This window comes from Elephantulus edwardii, unplaced genomic scaffold (genome assembly GCF_000299155.1).
Source record: "Elephantulus edwardii isolate Elephantulus edwardi_28Jun2011 unplaced genomic scaffold, EleEdw1.0 scaffold00032, whole genome shotgun sequence".
Lineage (NCBI taxonomy): Eukaryota > Metazoa > Chordata > Mammalia > Macroscelidea > Macroscelididae > Elephantulus > Elephantulus edwardii.
Window position 1 is genome coordinate 16,393,886 of NW_006399782.1, and position 16,223 is coordinate 16,410,108.

Below are 16,223 nucleotides of genomic sequence, written 5' to 3' on the forward strand. Positions count from 1 at the left end.
AAGCATGTAATCTAACTGAGCAGTTAGTGTAATCTAGAGTCACAGAGCTGAATGGCACTATATATAGTCATTAAGATTTGGGCCTCATTTGCCTCATAGTCTAACCAACTGAAGAAGCAAAATTCACATCCTTTCTGTCAGCTATACAACAGCGCTAAGAATTTCACATGGTATACAAGCCATCAGGATTAATTAGACTTTAAAAAAAAAAATCCTTCTTGGGAGAACTTAGGTGGTAGTTTGACATCTCTACAGTGAGAGCAGTCAATTGGTATGCTATTTAAAATCCCCCGTTTTTGGTGTTACTCCTTAAAACACTTGTAGATTTTCCTTCCTAAAGAAAGACAGCATTGTGTCCATATTACATTCCTTGTAATTTACATATACTTCATCAGTATAAATGGCTCAGCTATTAAAAAACCCATTGGAGGGTCAGCTATGAGTCATGTCCAACTTGACAATCCATAGCAATAACACCTTCATATTGTTATGTGCTGTCAAGTCATTTGTGACTCCTAGCAACACTATGTACAACCACAGCTCTGAACTCTGCTCTACCTTTAGACACCCTCATTGCCTCTGACACACGCACCCTCACTAACCCAGTCACTGAGTCAATCCATCTCATTCAGGGTCTTCTCCTCCAGTGCTGTCCCTCCACCCTCCCAAGCATGATGTCCCTCTCCAAGGACTGGTCTCTCCTTGCAACATGTCCAAAGTATGTCAGACAGAGCTTCAAAATCCTTACCTCCAAAGGAACAGCCCAGTTTCATTCTTTCCAAGAGAACTTGTTTGTTCTCCTAGCAGTCTATTGTATATTCAACACTCTTCTCCAGCACTCACTGAACTGCAAGTAATTATAAAGACCATGGCCTGGATCAGGCATACCTTAGTCTCTAGACTGACATCATTACTCTTCAGTACTCTGAAGAGGTCTCGGATAGCAGATTTTCCCAGTACAATTAATCTTTTGATTTCCTGGCTGTTAGTACCAAGAGTGGTGATTATGGAGCCAAGCAAACTGAAGCTGTTAACAATCTCAATCTCTTCACTGTCTATCATGATGCTGCCAATCAGCCCAGTGGTGAGAATCTTTGTTTTCTTGATGGTGAACTTCAATCCATATTGACCTTTTACAGCAAACTTTTCAGGTCCTCCTCAGTTTTAGCAAGCAAGTTTGGTGAGTCATCTTCCTCCAATCTTAATGCCATAGTCATAGTTTTCTGTAAGGTGATGTTCTTAAAGGAGCTTTAGTGGAATTGTTATTTACCATTGACTTGGAACCAACCCATAGATGACCCTGCAGAGGAGAAAATTGCACAGGATTTGATGATTCATCTTTGTTCTTGCAGAGTAACTAATGGGTTTGAACCATATACCTATGAGATTACATCATAATTTCTTGCCCTTAAGTCACCAGTGTAGTTCATAGGAATTTGCACTGACAACCCTTCCAGGTGGTTTGAATCCACTAGTAGTTCTACAGAGAAAGAAGGGCCATTTCCTTTTATGCCATTCATAACATTGGAAACTCAATTGAGGGTCAGTTATAAGTTGATTCTAACTCTACAATAATGAATGAGTATTACCATATAAACTTTATACATTAATGTCTTACTTAACCCAGTAAATATAATTAAGCAAGAGTAGTATTACCATATAAACTTCGCACACTAATGTCTTACTTAACCCAGTAAAAAGTGATATAATTAAGCAACAATATTACCATATAAACTTCATACACTAATGTCTTAACCCAGTAAAAGTGATATAATTAAGCAAATCTGTCCTTACCTTTTAGCTCCAGCAATCTTTTTATCCGTTTAACAAATACAATATTTTAGAGGTCTTTTGCCTGGGTTTTGTAGTTATGAACTAGAGGGCATATCCAATAACTAATTCTTTCTTGTCACACACCCTGTCTTTTAGAAAGGAGTGCCTGAGGTTAGTATTGCTAATACCAATGTGAACAGCTGAATTCTTAAAGGAAGTGTTTCACATATTTCTTTGTAAACAGGAGCTGACAAAGGAATTTCTAGAAAATGTCAATTTCTCCCAAAGATAGATGCATCCTCAACCTTAACAAATCTCTCAGAAGTAGGGTAATGGAGCAAGTACAGTTTAATTTATGTAACATATTGTTTCCACTTATCCTCCTTTTGAGCATTGCTCACCTAAGTGAAATAACTAAATTAGCCTCAAAGACTAATTGGGAAGCTGAACCTAGAGGCACAGAGGAGGGTATCCAAGAATCCCAACCATTGTACAGTTAAGAGTATGGCTCTAGAGCCAGAGCTTTGGTGTGAATCCAACGTCGAAGACTTCATGAATATATGGTCTTAGGCAAATGACTTTCTGACTTTCTTCGCTGTCAGTTTACTCATGAGTTTTTAAAAAATGCGTAATGTGCAGACTGCATCTGGTTAGAATATTGTGAAGATCAAATATATTTGTTCTATTTGTTAGGTGCTGGTGATTTAACTATGGCTCATAGTGACCCCTATGAACAAGAGATGTCAACTTTAGTACAAGTTAAAGAACAGTATTTTTGCAAAGTTTTCAACATTATTACTTATGGTCTAAATAGACTCCATTTTGCTTTGAACTATAATCAGGATATGTTTATGTCCTCACACCTTGAAAAGTGTTTTGAAGGTGATGGTGGGTTTAACAGGTTTTATTTCCCAGATACATATGCCATTGGTTGTATGTACCTCATTCTTTGGCCAGGAGATACATGCTCAAATTTTGAAAATTCTAGCTCCCCATAGGACCTTCCCTTCCTACACTGCTTCCTGTGCATCAACTCCCAGCAAAAACTGTGGGAGAACTAAGGAAAAAGCAAACATGGTGTGTCTTGTGCAAAGAGAGTCTCCCATTCTTTAATAATGAAGACAATTATTAATGCTAGTTTGAGGAAAAAAAAACTTGACAGAGTTCTCTAAACAGTCACATATTTATTATACTGTGCCAAACTAAATACATGAAAATGCACCCATGGCCATGTGTGTCATAAAAAGAGTTGTGACCTTTTATGAAAAAGGATAATGAAGTGGGATTAGCATTGGTGGAAAGGGCTAGTCTGGCTGCCCTCGAGGCTGAAATTCTTTATCTAGGAAGTAAAAATAGTATGGCAGCCACTGCAGTGGCAGAAACTTTCTCCCCAAATTGCCTCCTCTGCAGAGACGAAGTACAAGAGATAAATGAATTCTCTGAAAGTTGAAGATTTTGCTCAGATAAACACCCACATATTTCAGGCTTTTAGATATACTGTGTGTGGGCTAAATTTAAAAGTATTTGCCTTGACATTGTCATTTTATGATTTTTTAAAAAAACACCTGTTACTTTATTATCATCACTTGCTACCTTATTATCTTCACCTGTCATTTTATTATCATCAGAAACATTGAGTGGTATTTATTGGATGTTCTTGCTGTGAGAATACCATGTTAAGAAACAGGAAATATTACTCTATATTCTATACCTTCTAGGAATGCATACACTAATGAATGGACACAGGTTTTATTCTATTTTCACGGATGTTGTGCAGGGGATGTGCTTGTTATATGTATATAGTTACTCACAGAGGAGTGTGGCTTGCATATCCACTTACGGTAGTGATTTCTAATCTATTTTTAGCCAAAGAGCCACATTTCAGGAGTTGAAATTGAATGTGCACGTTAAAGTAATTAATAAAAGCTTGTTATGTTTGACATATCAGTGGAGGTGGCATCAAAGGGAAAAAGTAAATTATAAAAAGCTTAAGAACAAAAAAAAATATTATTAAGAATCAGGCTTAAATCAACAGAAGAGAAACATTACAGTATTAGAAAGGAAAAAAAGAGAAGAAAGAAGCATTTTCTGTTTTCTCCAAATACAACAGTATAAATGATCAATGTTGTTGAGCTGTGGTGTTGAAAAAGAGTACTAAAGATCCCACAGCTCTCCAAAAGAGTGATCAAGTCTGTGTTGGAGTAAGTGTCACCAGTGTGCTCCTTAAAGGCGCGGATAGTAAAACTTCATCTCATGTATTTTGGACATATTGTTATGAGGAGCCAGGGCTTGGAAAAAAGAAATAAAGCTTGGAAAGGTGGAGGGTGAATAAAAGAGACGAAGACCCTCAGGGAGGTGGATTGATACGGTGACTGTAACAGTGAGCTGGAACCCAGTAGAGATTATGAGGATGGTTCAGGATGGGGCAAGGTTCATCTGTGCTGCTGCTTGTAGGCTGTTAAGTATTGTAGTCAATTTACGGCACCTACCAACAAGGGTAACATGTATGAAATCTTGAGCAGTGTAGTTGTTAACTTCAATTAATATAAGTTATACAGCATGTCTTCTAGTTTCTGTAGATGAGAATTATTATGCCTCCCGTTGAGATTTAGAGTAGAATCATAAATTTCAATGCTTTAATCTCTGAGTAAGAAAATGATAGGCAAGGTTATGTTTGGGAACTTCATCTTATCTGCAAAATATTCTTTCTTACAAGGTGAGATAATGAAGAAGCTAGTAAAGTGGTAAGTGCATTTACCATGTTCAAATTTGCAAAATTGAACACACAAGAAGGGGAGATATGTGTCAGGGTTGTTAAGAAGATTCAGTCATATTTGTTTTAGAAGGTAAATATAGAAATATAAAGAATCCTGGATGGTGAGAAATATCTAAAGTCCAGTTGCGGTCTAGACTAGGAAACTTCTTCAGACTGGAGTAGGACAAAAATAGGAAAATATTCTCATATGAAAACTATTAGGAATATCCAAGAAATCAGGAGAAACAGAAAAGATTTCTAAATCCATATTAATGTCAGCTTGATAGGCTAGCCAAGATCTTAGCAAAACCAAACTTACAGCCATTCAGTCGGTTGTGAGACATAGTTACCATTCTATACACATTTATAGGACAAGAATGTCCATCTTTCTCACTTGCAGCAGTTGGTGGATTCAAAACACTGACTTTTGGGTAAGCAAGGCAACAAGAACTACATCACCAGGTCTCGTTGTAGAAATGTTGTTAGATGCAGTCTAGTCAAATACGACTCCAGTGGACTCATGAACCATAGCCAGCCTGAGTTTATGAATTCATTTATATATCAGATGTTGCAAATTTATACTTTGATAAAAATGTCCATTCTCTTCCAATTCTATTTCAGTCCCAGCCAGGTTCTCAGATTGTGCTTAAATCCTCTTTCCTTTAGATGCCACATAATATATTCGGCACTTTGAGATCCTAGAATATCAATCAATATTAAGATTTCAAGAAAATCACTATCAATGACTCAAAAATGTACGACAGTACAGCCATTTACAACTATGATTGTAAATCAATTTGGAAAAAACTCAAATGGATTTTTTTATATATTTAAAATCTATTATAATATCATTAAATAATCTAACTATATATAGATAACATTATAAATTCTTTCATTGGTTTTTCTCCAACACACTGAAACATTGAGTACAATACTATGAATAACTTTAGTTGGCTTATCACCGAGATACAACCATTAAGATAGAAATCCTTGGAAGTTGGTGGGGGACTGCGGTGGAAATTTTTACCACACTGTATCAGACATCTAAAATGCTAACTAAATATCTGATTTTAAACCAGTGTATATGTATATTATGTGGTAATGGTAACTAGCTTGTGCATGGGAACATTAAATCTTTACCAATTTTCTCAACTTAATCTTCTAAATAACACAGTTAAAGTCTATTATATAGAGTCAAGGGAGCTCTGGTGACCTAATGTCAAGGAGTTATGTTGCATTCACAAAGGCATTTGGTTCAAATCCACCAACTGTTCCATGGGAGAAAGATGGGCAATCTTTTCTCATGTGATTAAGCTGCCTGTGAAAACTTCCTGAAGGGTCAGCTATGAGTTATTCCAACTGAATGGTACACAACAACAAAAGTATATGTGCACACTATATTTTGTTTGAGTATATATATATATATATATATATATATATATAATTTCTAGCCATTTATGATTCTCTTTAGAGAAAAAGAGTGAATGTGGAGTATTAGAAAAATTAACAAATATCAGAATAAATGAGTTTAAGTTACAACTTTGCTATTACCATAATATTTGAGCTACTAACGTCACTGTTATTTGTAAAATCGGAAGTTAGAACTAGGTAATATTTGTGTTTTCTGTTAAATCAAAGAAGTTACAATTTGACCTATGAAAATCAATGGATAACTGAGAACTAAGTCTAAAATACCATTGTTAATTTTGTAGTCCATTTCTTAACCTTTAAAAAAACCCCTAAAGTTTCTGTGTCTCTCCTCAGAATTTTTTATTAAGCACAAAGCATTACTTACTTTATCAAAGATCCCCTCTGTATGTATTTAACTATCAAGGTATGAGGGCTAAATACCTACAATAGATCACTGCCAAAATTGATGTGTCAAGGGTTCTTCTTCTCTTACACTTCAATGTGTTCTCTGAAGGTAAAAAGATCTTTGTGAAGAGATAAGTGCCAGTGGAAGTTATGCAAACTTATCCATGATTTTGGCCATTTCCTGTATCTCATCTCTGACTTCTGCATTTTCTCTGCTAGCATTATGTTTTGTTGATCAAATTTTCATATAGGCTTATAAAAATCAAACACCAAAATAGTTTTAATTACAAAAATAGTTCATGCCTTAAATAAATAGTTTGGTGAATTCTATGCCATTTTCCTGACATAGCTTTAGACCATGAAACTTGAGTATATGCTATCCATTTTGACCTGACTCATGGATGATTCTTTGCTGTGTTTCTGAGGCTGTAAATTACGCAGGGCAAGATTGTGCATCATTCTCCCTAGGTGCTGCTGGTAGAGTCAGACCTGCAGATATACATAGTCTTGGTGTTAGCAGAACAAGTTCCCACCGGTTACATGACCAGAGTTCCCCTTGAATAGCCACCTATGGGAAAACATCTTCAGCACTTTCGGAAATTTAAGCTGTTCTTACAGTTTATCCAGATGCTTGTTATTTTTAGGAACCAACTAAACCTTCAGCAAGTTTTCAGAGGCTGTAAATTGCAAAGGAAAATATTCCTCATCTTTCCCTGAGAAGCAGCTGGTGGATTAGATCTGTGTGCTTTGGGGCTGCCAATGCAACTTCTTAACAACTAGGCCACTAGCATCCCCTTGTGCACACTTGTGTGTACAAGTGCCCCTCTCTTGCGTCCCCCCATATTTTCTGGTGGTACAATGGTTACATGCTTGGCTGGAAACCAAAAGGCATTCAGTGGGGAAAAGAACTGATAGCCTTCTCACATAAATAGTGTAGTCCACATAGACAAAACAAAAACCAGTATGAAACAATTCTGTAATGTCTTCTCAGGTTATAATGACTCAAAATTGACTGGAAGGTGTGCTGTTGCAACAATATACATAAAAATGAAAATTTATATGAAATAACTGAAAATTGGGTTAAATTAAATGAAATATTAATTTGAGAAAGAAAATTCCACTGCTTTTGTGAAATACTAATGTCATGATGTAGTTTTTGTTTTATTTTTTTCATGGCCTCATTAATTATTAGTGGATGCCACTGTTAGGATCTTTGTCAGTTTATTTTTCAAAGAAATAGATGAAGGCTAGAATTTAAATTTCCATCTCTAAGTGGCAGTAAATAATAAACATTTCTGTCTACAAGTATGTCCTCATGTGAATATTGGTTTTTGCTAGTTCAATTCCTAGAAAGAATTACACACGATGATGTAGATATAACATTAAAATATGGAGTATATAGTCTATTGCTAGCTAATATAGACTAATACGTGGACTACTTCCAAATTCCTGTGGATATGATTTCTAAATCACTGCAAGGATTTATATAGGAAATATTTTATAAATTATAAAGACTTATAAAGTAAATATATGCAATGGAGAGGATGAATAATTGATTTTATTAGAGAGTAATCTGTTTAGTAGAAGAATTCTTTATAAGAATATACTGAACATATTGCATGAAATTAAATAATTACTTAGCTTTTATTTGCATAGCCACTCAAATGTTACAATTCATCCACTTAAGTAGAATTTTCCAGAGATTCAGGGACTCACTTATCCTATTACATTTCTTTCCAGCATAATTGTTATTCTTTCTTTTTTTTTCTCCCTCCCCAGCCCTCCCTCCCAGTTTGCTCCTGTCTTTGAAAAGTAAAATTCTTTCTTCTTCCTGTTTTATTTTTACCGTATTTTGTATCTTGTAGGGCATAGGCAATACCTGCACACATGGGAACATCATTGGAGTATAGATGTGTGGTTACCGTGATCATTTTGTTCCGATTTTCCCCTTTTTTACTTTTATCTTATTTCATTGGTTTGCTCACAAAGTTCATATAAATTGTGTGTCATACAATCATCCCATGCATTTTGTTTTATAAAATTAATCACCATTAAACATTGCCTGTTTTTACCATCTTTTCAAGTCCCTGTCAGAGCTTTCCCATTTCCTCACCTCCTCCCTCCACCCACCAAATTGTGCAACCCTGTGGTTTTGCCTGTATCCATCCTCACCCCTCAACTGCTTCTCCTTCTTCCCTGGTCCCTATACATGTTTTACTAGATATCCTTCTATTTTAACAATACTGGTATTATACAGTATTTGTCCTCAGGAGACTGAGTTCACTTGGCATAATGCTCTCCAATCTCTCGCAAATTATATAGTTGTGTTTTTTGTTGGGTTTTTTTTTTTTAAAATCATTGCTCCTGGTTTCCCCCTTTTTCAGTTTTTGAACTGCGTAGATTTCTCTTTTTATTTTCAGTTTGAGCTTCCCCAAACCCCAGTGTAATACTCAATCTCAATTTATATTACTAACTTTTGCATGACTTTCACAGTAAATGAGAGACAAAATTTATTTGAATTTGGCAGAAATTCAGCTCATACTTTCTGGAAAGTTTTATGACATTGGAATGTATCCTACTAAACTATCAGAGTTTGTCAAGTTCTAGTTTATCCAGAAATTTCAGACTCTTCTCACACAGTCTGTCTCTACGTAGAGAGTATTTCATAAATGGTCTAACGTTACGTGTAGCTTACCTAGGCATAAAGAAAGCCCTATTAAAACTGAAGTCTTTAAAAGAAGCTGCTCTCCTCTTACTGTCACAGAACACGAATGTTAATTCTGTCATTGCGGTTCTACCTTCCCTGAGACTATATACATGTACACATGTACACACATGTGTTATTTTGTTGAGCAATTTCGTCATAGTTGCTTTCTTAAATGGCAGTTAATCTACTTATTATTCATACAACCCATGAAAGTTATTTATGCTTTCTATTCTCTTTGCTGGTTATTGCCCTTCAGTATGGGGTGGGGGGAAGGATTCTGCCAACCTTGTTTTTTAGATACTAAACCCAAAGTATTAGTAATTATATCCCTTTTTCTTTGAGAAAGAAATTATTCATTAAAAAAAATGCAAGAAAACTTTTAACAAAAAGATGAAATGCCATCTGATCTGAGATGTTCCCTGGTCAAGTTAAAACAAGGCATAATTAGGATGATCTTGCCACATCTGGTTCTTAATTTTTAGTCTCATCTGTGGGTTTATGAACCTCTAGGGGAGAGTAGAGACCAAGTGAGCTCTAATTGTGCTTTGTTAATGTGATCGTTTAGATATTTCTTTTTCTAAAACATTATTTTCAATAGCTATTATATCTTTTTTATGATCTGATATAGATTGTTCTTTTTTTTCTCCCTTCTTATGAAATGAATGTTTAAATTTCAGTAAGGCGCATAAAAAGACATTGGTTTAAAGAAATTCTGAATAATGTGAAGCCGTGTTCACAAGGCTTCAAGCAAGCATCTTACCAGAATCCGCATCTGAGAGACTTCCTAGACATTCTGTTGGACTGTAAAGTCATCCTAGTGGCATACAAAGCCTTTTTTTCTCTAGGACTTTTATGGGGAGAAAGAAAAAGAGATCAGTTTATCTACACGTTGCCTTCATGTTGCAAACAACTCATAGCTGACCATCCAGTAGGCTTCCAAGGCAATCACGTGAGAGAAGATTGCCTATCTTTCTTCTTTGGAGAAATCTCTTGGATTAATTAATAACCACCAGAGAGCAATACTTTTGTATTAGCAGTGAAGGACTTATTATGGTTTATGTCATCAGAGTTGCTTCTAGGAATTACAATGATCCTTTACTGCTTTAATTGGCCTTTTTTCTATTCCTTTGGAGTTCCTTGGTGGAGCAAATTGCTTAAAGCATTCAATGACTAACTGAAGGTCCCATTGTTAGACTCCACCAAGAGCTGACCCTGAAGAAACGTTTGTAAATCTATCTCCTAAAGAGAAACCATTAAAGTCCTTATGAGCATAGCTCTCCTCTGATCACATGGGGTTGCTGTGAGTCAGTGTCACCTTGAAGGCAGCTTTTCTTTTACTTGCTCTTTCAATTTGTATTCAGTATTATTCATATTATGGATTCTGGAGATGGGAAGCAAGTCTCATTAAAAAAGATGATAATCATTGAAGAGTGGTTGACAAGCAGTAGCTCCTGACTCTGACTATACATTAGCGAAACTTAGGGAGTTTTCTATTGAAACAGTGATTCAGTCACCACATAAGGCAATTAAATTAGAATATATGAATGGGTCTCAAATTATACTTTTAGACAATTCATCACTTAAACTACTGTTTATTCAGTGCTTTAAACCTATTGTATGATAAGATTTATAAATGGAGAATGATAAATTATCAATTTTACAGTCCTGCATAAATCAGAAATTTCATATATTGTAGCTGAACTGTGATGTTTTCTTAGATGTCTATGGATGCAACTCTGATAAAGAAAGGGAAAATTTGCTTCTCACTATGTGACCCTTACGTGGAGATGCTTTTGAATTTTTATTTGAAGGTTTAGCTTTGAAACACTTTGAAGTACAAGTACATCCAATGGGTAGACACGTTATTCTCATCATTCTTGGCTCTTTGTCCCTCCCAGATGGCAGCTTCACCATCCTTCTTAGACTGCCGGTACCTCAGACAGCAGATTGCAGTACCGGATTTAAGCAGATCTCTGTTGGCCACGGAGAGTCTGGGAAGAGGATGGCAAGTTCTTCAGAGACATGCAAAACAAATTAGGATTGAAATAAAAAGGAGACAGGATGAATGTTGCTAAACAAAATAGGGGATGCTCAATTTCAACTTTAGGCACCTATTTTTAGTATAAATATGTCTCATGGAATATATGTAACATACTTTTTAAAAAAAAATCATTTATTGGAAATTCAAATTTGACTTGGTGTTTTACATGATTTTGTTTGCCAAATATGGCAACCTTAGGCGGAACACTAAAGAGGAAAGCAAAAAAGGATTTCTTTTTACTCAAACATGAAGCAAAGCTCTAAGATGGAATAGCTATGGATATTAATGTGTTTATCAGTTAGATGATTTAGTATTTAGCTTGATTCTCTCCTTTTTTCCTTGATAGGAAGAAAGAAGAGAAGGTGGGCTATGTTTTGTTTAGCCACTTAATTTAGAGTTGATGCTTAAGACATTGTTGTTGTTTGCCATTGAGTCAGAACCAAATCATAGCTGACCCTTCAGCAGGTTTTCAAAGGCAGTAAATCACATTGGAAGAGGTTGCCCATCCTTCCTCCATGGAGCAGCTGGTGGATCTAACCACAGAGCCTTGGTATCGCAGTACAGATTCTTACCACTAGGCCACCAGAAGTAATAATCTATATCTGGTGCCTATTCTGTGGCAATGAAAGAAGATCCCTCTAGGAAGGCCATAGAGGTGCTTGTTTTTGACCCAAGAGATGCTTTCAAATGGCAGCTGCTTTGGTTTAGTTCACCTTCTCAGTTCCAAGAGAGCAATTAGTGCTAGGGCCTGTCTCTTATTTACAAAGTAGCTTCAAAATGTGGAGGAAAAATTGTACATGGTACATTTTCTGCCATGGGGCAACTCAAGTCTACTGGATTATTTTTAGGACAAAGAATGGTTTGGTGAGCAAAACCTAGTTCTGGAGTTCTTGTCATAAAAAAGGAAGAGGGTAGGATTTTGCCTCTTTGATCTACCTACTTTGTGAGTAAGATTGAGCAATTCCTAAAGTCTTGTTTATAAATTAGTTAACTATTTTAATCTTGTTGTCCTCAGTGATTTCCCATCCAATACATCTACTGGATTACAGTCATAATGTCAATTACTTTAATATATTTAAGCATAAATCTATACTCTTGTGGTTACTGCAAAAACTGGTAAAAGCAATAATTATTCTGATCATACAAAGCAAAACAATTTCCTGTCCCCATGGCATGGTCCTGCTCTGATATTTTTCTGCTAAATTAACTATTTGGATGAACAAAAAAACTATGCACTGAAAATTCTGTTTTAAAATAGGCATGAAACTACAGTATAAGAAAATATAAAGATTAAGTAATGGGTATCCACACTCTATTTCAATATCTAAGGCAGTATGTCCTTCATCCATATATTTACCAGCTTGAATGGATTGCTTTCAGTAAAGGACTGGAAGGAAATATGGCTATTGGCCACAGACAGTCTTATAAGATTAATGTATAACTTGGGCTTTGAGATCAAGTTACACCCTTTGTGTAGTGTGAGAAGTGGATCAGCAAGTCTTTCTTCCAGAGTACTAGGGATCTACTCAATCTTCCAATATTTCAGTTAGCAACTGAATGAGTGCACTCACACTACACAAAGGTTCTGAACTGAATGCTAATTGTGGACTAAAATCATGACATACACTCATGCTTGCACCTTCCCCACACCTAATGTATATGGATACCATTGATTTTGTTTTGTCTTCTTATATTTTCATTAGTGAAGTGACATGAGTATACAATATTTAAGAAGCAATTTATCAATTACATATATATAGTACTCATCATTTACAATTGTTCTTAATCACTGAATTAGCAAGAGAAACATTGTCATCCTCACTTCCCACCTGAGGAATTACAGCCAGGAGTGTATTGGAAGATTGAGTAGATCCCTAGCACTCTGGAAGAAAGACTTGCTGATCCACTTCTGAGAAAACTAGTCATTGAAAACACTATAGAGGTCAGTTAAACTTTGACACTGATGAGGCTGTCATGAGTTGAAATCTATTAGATGACAACCAGAAACTGGAATACTGCATGATATTCCTAGATGATACATTTTGTCTTAAAAGGATACCCGAGGTTAAGCAGAATTTAAGAGGATATTGCAATTTAAATTTGAAAAAGGCTAATATTTAAGTTCAAACCAACAATTTTAGCAAATAGAAAATTAAGAAATCAAATATATCATTGCATCATCATTGCATATTAATATTTTATTAATTTGTTTTATTGTGTTTCGTGCATATTCTTTGTTGTTGTGCACCTTAGAGTTTGAACTGACCCATGGTGGCCCTCCAGTAAGTTTTCAGAGGCAGTTAATTGCGCAAGAGGAGATTGCCCATCCTTTTACTTTGGATTTAGTGTACATTTATATTATATTGTTTAGTTTTCTTACAGATTGTGTATATAGTTTTCAGTGAATCTATAATTTAACATCATTTGTATTTTGAATATTATTTCACATGACCAATAAAGTTTTCTTATACCATTTAATAGTCTTAGAAACTAAAATTTCAGTCTTCAATTAAAAAAATATCATTTCTGTTTTTCAAATAGTTTATTTTTATGAGTTACACTGTAAGAACTTGCATTTGACTGTGCTGCAAAAGGTCAAGGACTGTAGTCTTCAATGTGGATTGAAGCTCAAACTTAAGAAAAGTTTCTCACCAGTGGGCCAATTGTCATCACCATAATATATGGAGACGAGACTGTGGTTGTTAGCAATTACATCTTGCTCAGCTCCACAACACTCTTTTAACACCAGCAGTCAGGAAATCAAAAGACAAATTGCACTGGGAAAATCTACTGTCACGGACCTCTCCAGAGTTCTAAAGAACAACGATGTCAGTCTAGAGGCAAACATGTGCCTAATCCAGGCCATGGTCTTCTCAACTACTTGTTATGCTTAAGAGAGATGGACAATGACTAAGAATGACAGAAGAAGAATAGATGTCTTCAAGTTGTAGTGCTAAAGAAAAGTCTTGAACATACCATGGACTGCAAAGAAAACAAATAAGTCTGTTTTGAAGAGGGTGAAATCAAGTTTCTCCTTGGAGGCTAGGATTTTGAAGCTCTGTCTCACATACTTTGGGCACATGGCCAGGAGAGACCAGTCATTGGAGTAGGACATCATGCTCGGCAGGTTGGATGGACAGTTCAGGAGATGAAGACCCCGGATAAGATGGATTGATGCAGTGTCATGGGCAGTGGAGGTGAGTGTGTCAGCATTAGTGGGACTGGCTAGAACAGAGAAGGATTCAGAGCTGCTGTGTGGATAGGATCACTATAGGTCACAAGTCACTCAACGGCATAAAACAACACAATTGTAAGAAAGAGAGTGGTTAACTTTTGCAGATGAGAAAACTAAAACTTCAAAATGTTTTCATATATCCTGATTGTAGAATACACACCACCAGCAAATACATTGAATGCATATGTACAGTCTACATAACATATATAGACTGTACATATGTACAACACAGTCTACATAGGATGGAATTGTTGTTGTTGTGTACCGTTGAGTCACCTGTGACTCATAACAAACCTATGTACAACAGCCCTAAACCTTGCTCTATCCTATGACTATCTTCTCTCTGACATACCTACTCACATTACCCCAGTCACTGAATCAATCCACCTCATTGAGGGTCTTCCTCTCTTGTGTTGCCTCTCACCCTCCCAAGCATGATGTCCCTCTCCACGGACTGATCCCTCCTTACAACCTGTCCAGAGTATGTCAGACAAAGCTTCAGAATCCTTGTTGGATCAATTCATCTTAGAGCAACTTTTAAGGTCAAGGTAAAATTGTTGTATAGGAATTTCATGGATCTAATTTATTTATTTCTATCATGGTCTTTGCAATCAATTGTTATGCATCAGAAAGTTGGACAATGACTAGGGAGGATAGAAGGAGAATTGATGTCTTTGAGCTGTGGTGCTGGAGAAGAGTATTGAATATTCCACGGACTGCCAAGAAAACCAACAGATCCATCCTAGAGAGGGATAAACCAGGCTACTACTTGGAGGCAAGGATTCTGGGGCTTCATCTGACATACTTTGGACATGTTGTAAGGAGAGAGGTCCTTGGAAAGGGACATCATGCTTGGTAGGGTAGAGGGACAGCGCAGGAGGGGAAGACCCTCTATGAGGTGGATTGATTCAGTGACTGGGGTAATCAGAATGGGTGTGTCAGAGGCCATGCGATTGGCACAGGATAGAGCAGGGTTTAGGGCTGTTGTATATAGGGTCACTATGAGTCGCAAACGACTCCACGGCACATAACAACAACAACAACAACATCATGATTTCAGTGAATACATACAAACAATTTCGGTATTTTAATCAACCATTTATACACATTATGTGTTATCATATTTATTACAATTGCTGTTGTGTACCTTCGAGTTTGAACTCTCCCATAGGTGACCCTCAGATGCATTTCAGAGGCAGTTAATTGCACTAGAAGAAACTGCCTGTCCTTCTCCTGTGGAGCAGCTGGTGGCCTCAAAAGCCTTTTTTGGTACTGACATGTAATTACAATTTCCTCACTTTCCCTGTAATTCTCATTTCCATCAATCCTTTTATCTTGCCTTTAGTACTTTATCTTGGGACAAATATTGCTCTTTTGACCCTCTATATTTGGTTATTCTAAGAAGTATGTGGAAAAGTTTTGATTTGTTTTGTTTTTTACATCAAGGCTTCATCTTCCCCCCAAAAAATAGAGAGCCAGGTGGTTTTAAACCTTGAACCATTGATCTTTTAGTAAACATATAAGTGCTTAACCACTACATCACTAAGTAGTACTACTAGTGCTTAATCACTACATCATCGAAACCTGTAACTCTTTTTATATGTAAGTCTATATGAAACGCAAATGCTATCCTAATTTTTTAAAAAGATCATTATATGAGCAAGTAACACTATTTTCACCTTTTAAAAATGCATATGATATTTTTACAATGAAGTATAGGGGACAATTGCAGAGGATTTTGCCATTGAAAATAAAAAAAAAGTAGTTTGAGCTAAGCAGGGACCTATCAAGTTACTTGAATGGTGTTTGTCAATTTTAAAACATAGAAGCAAAATATATGTGAACACACACACATTAAAACCCAAAGTCTTAAGTGATATATTTCTTTTTAAACTAC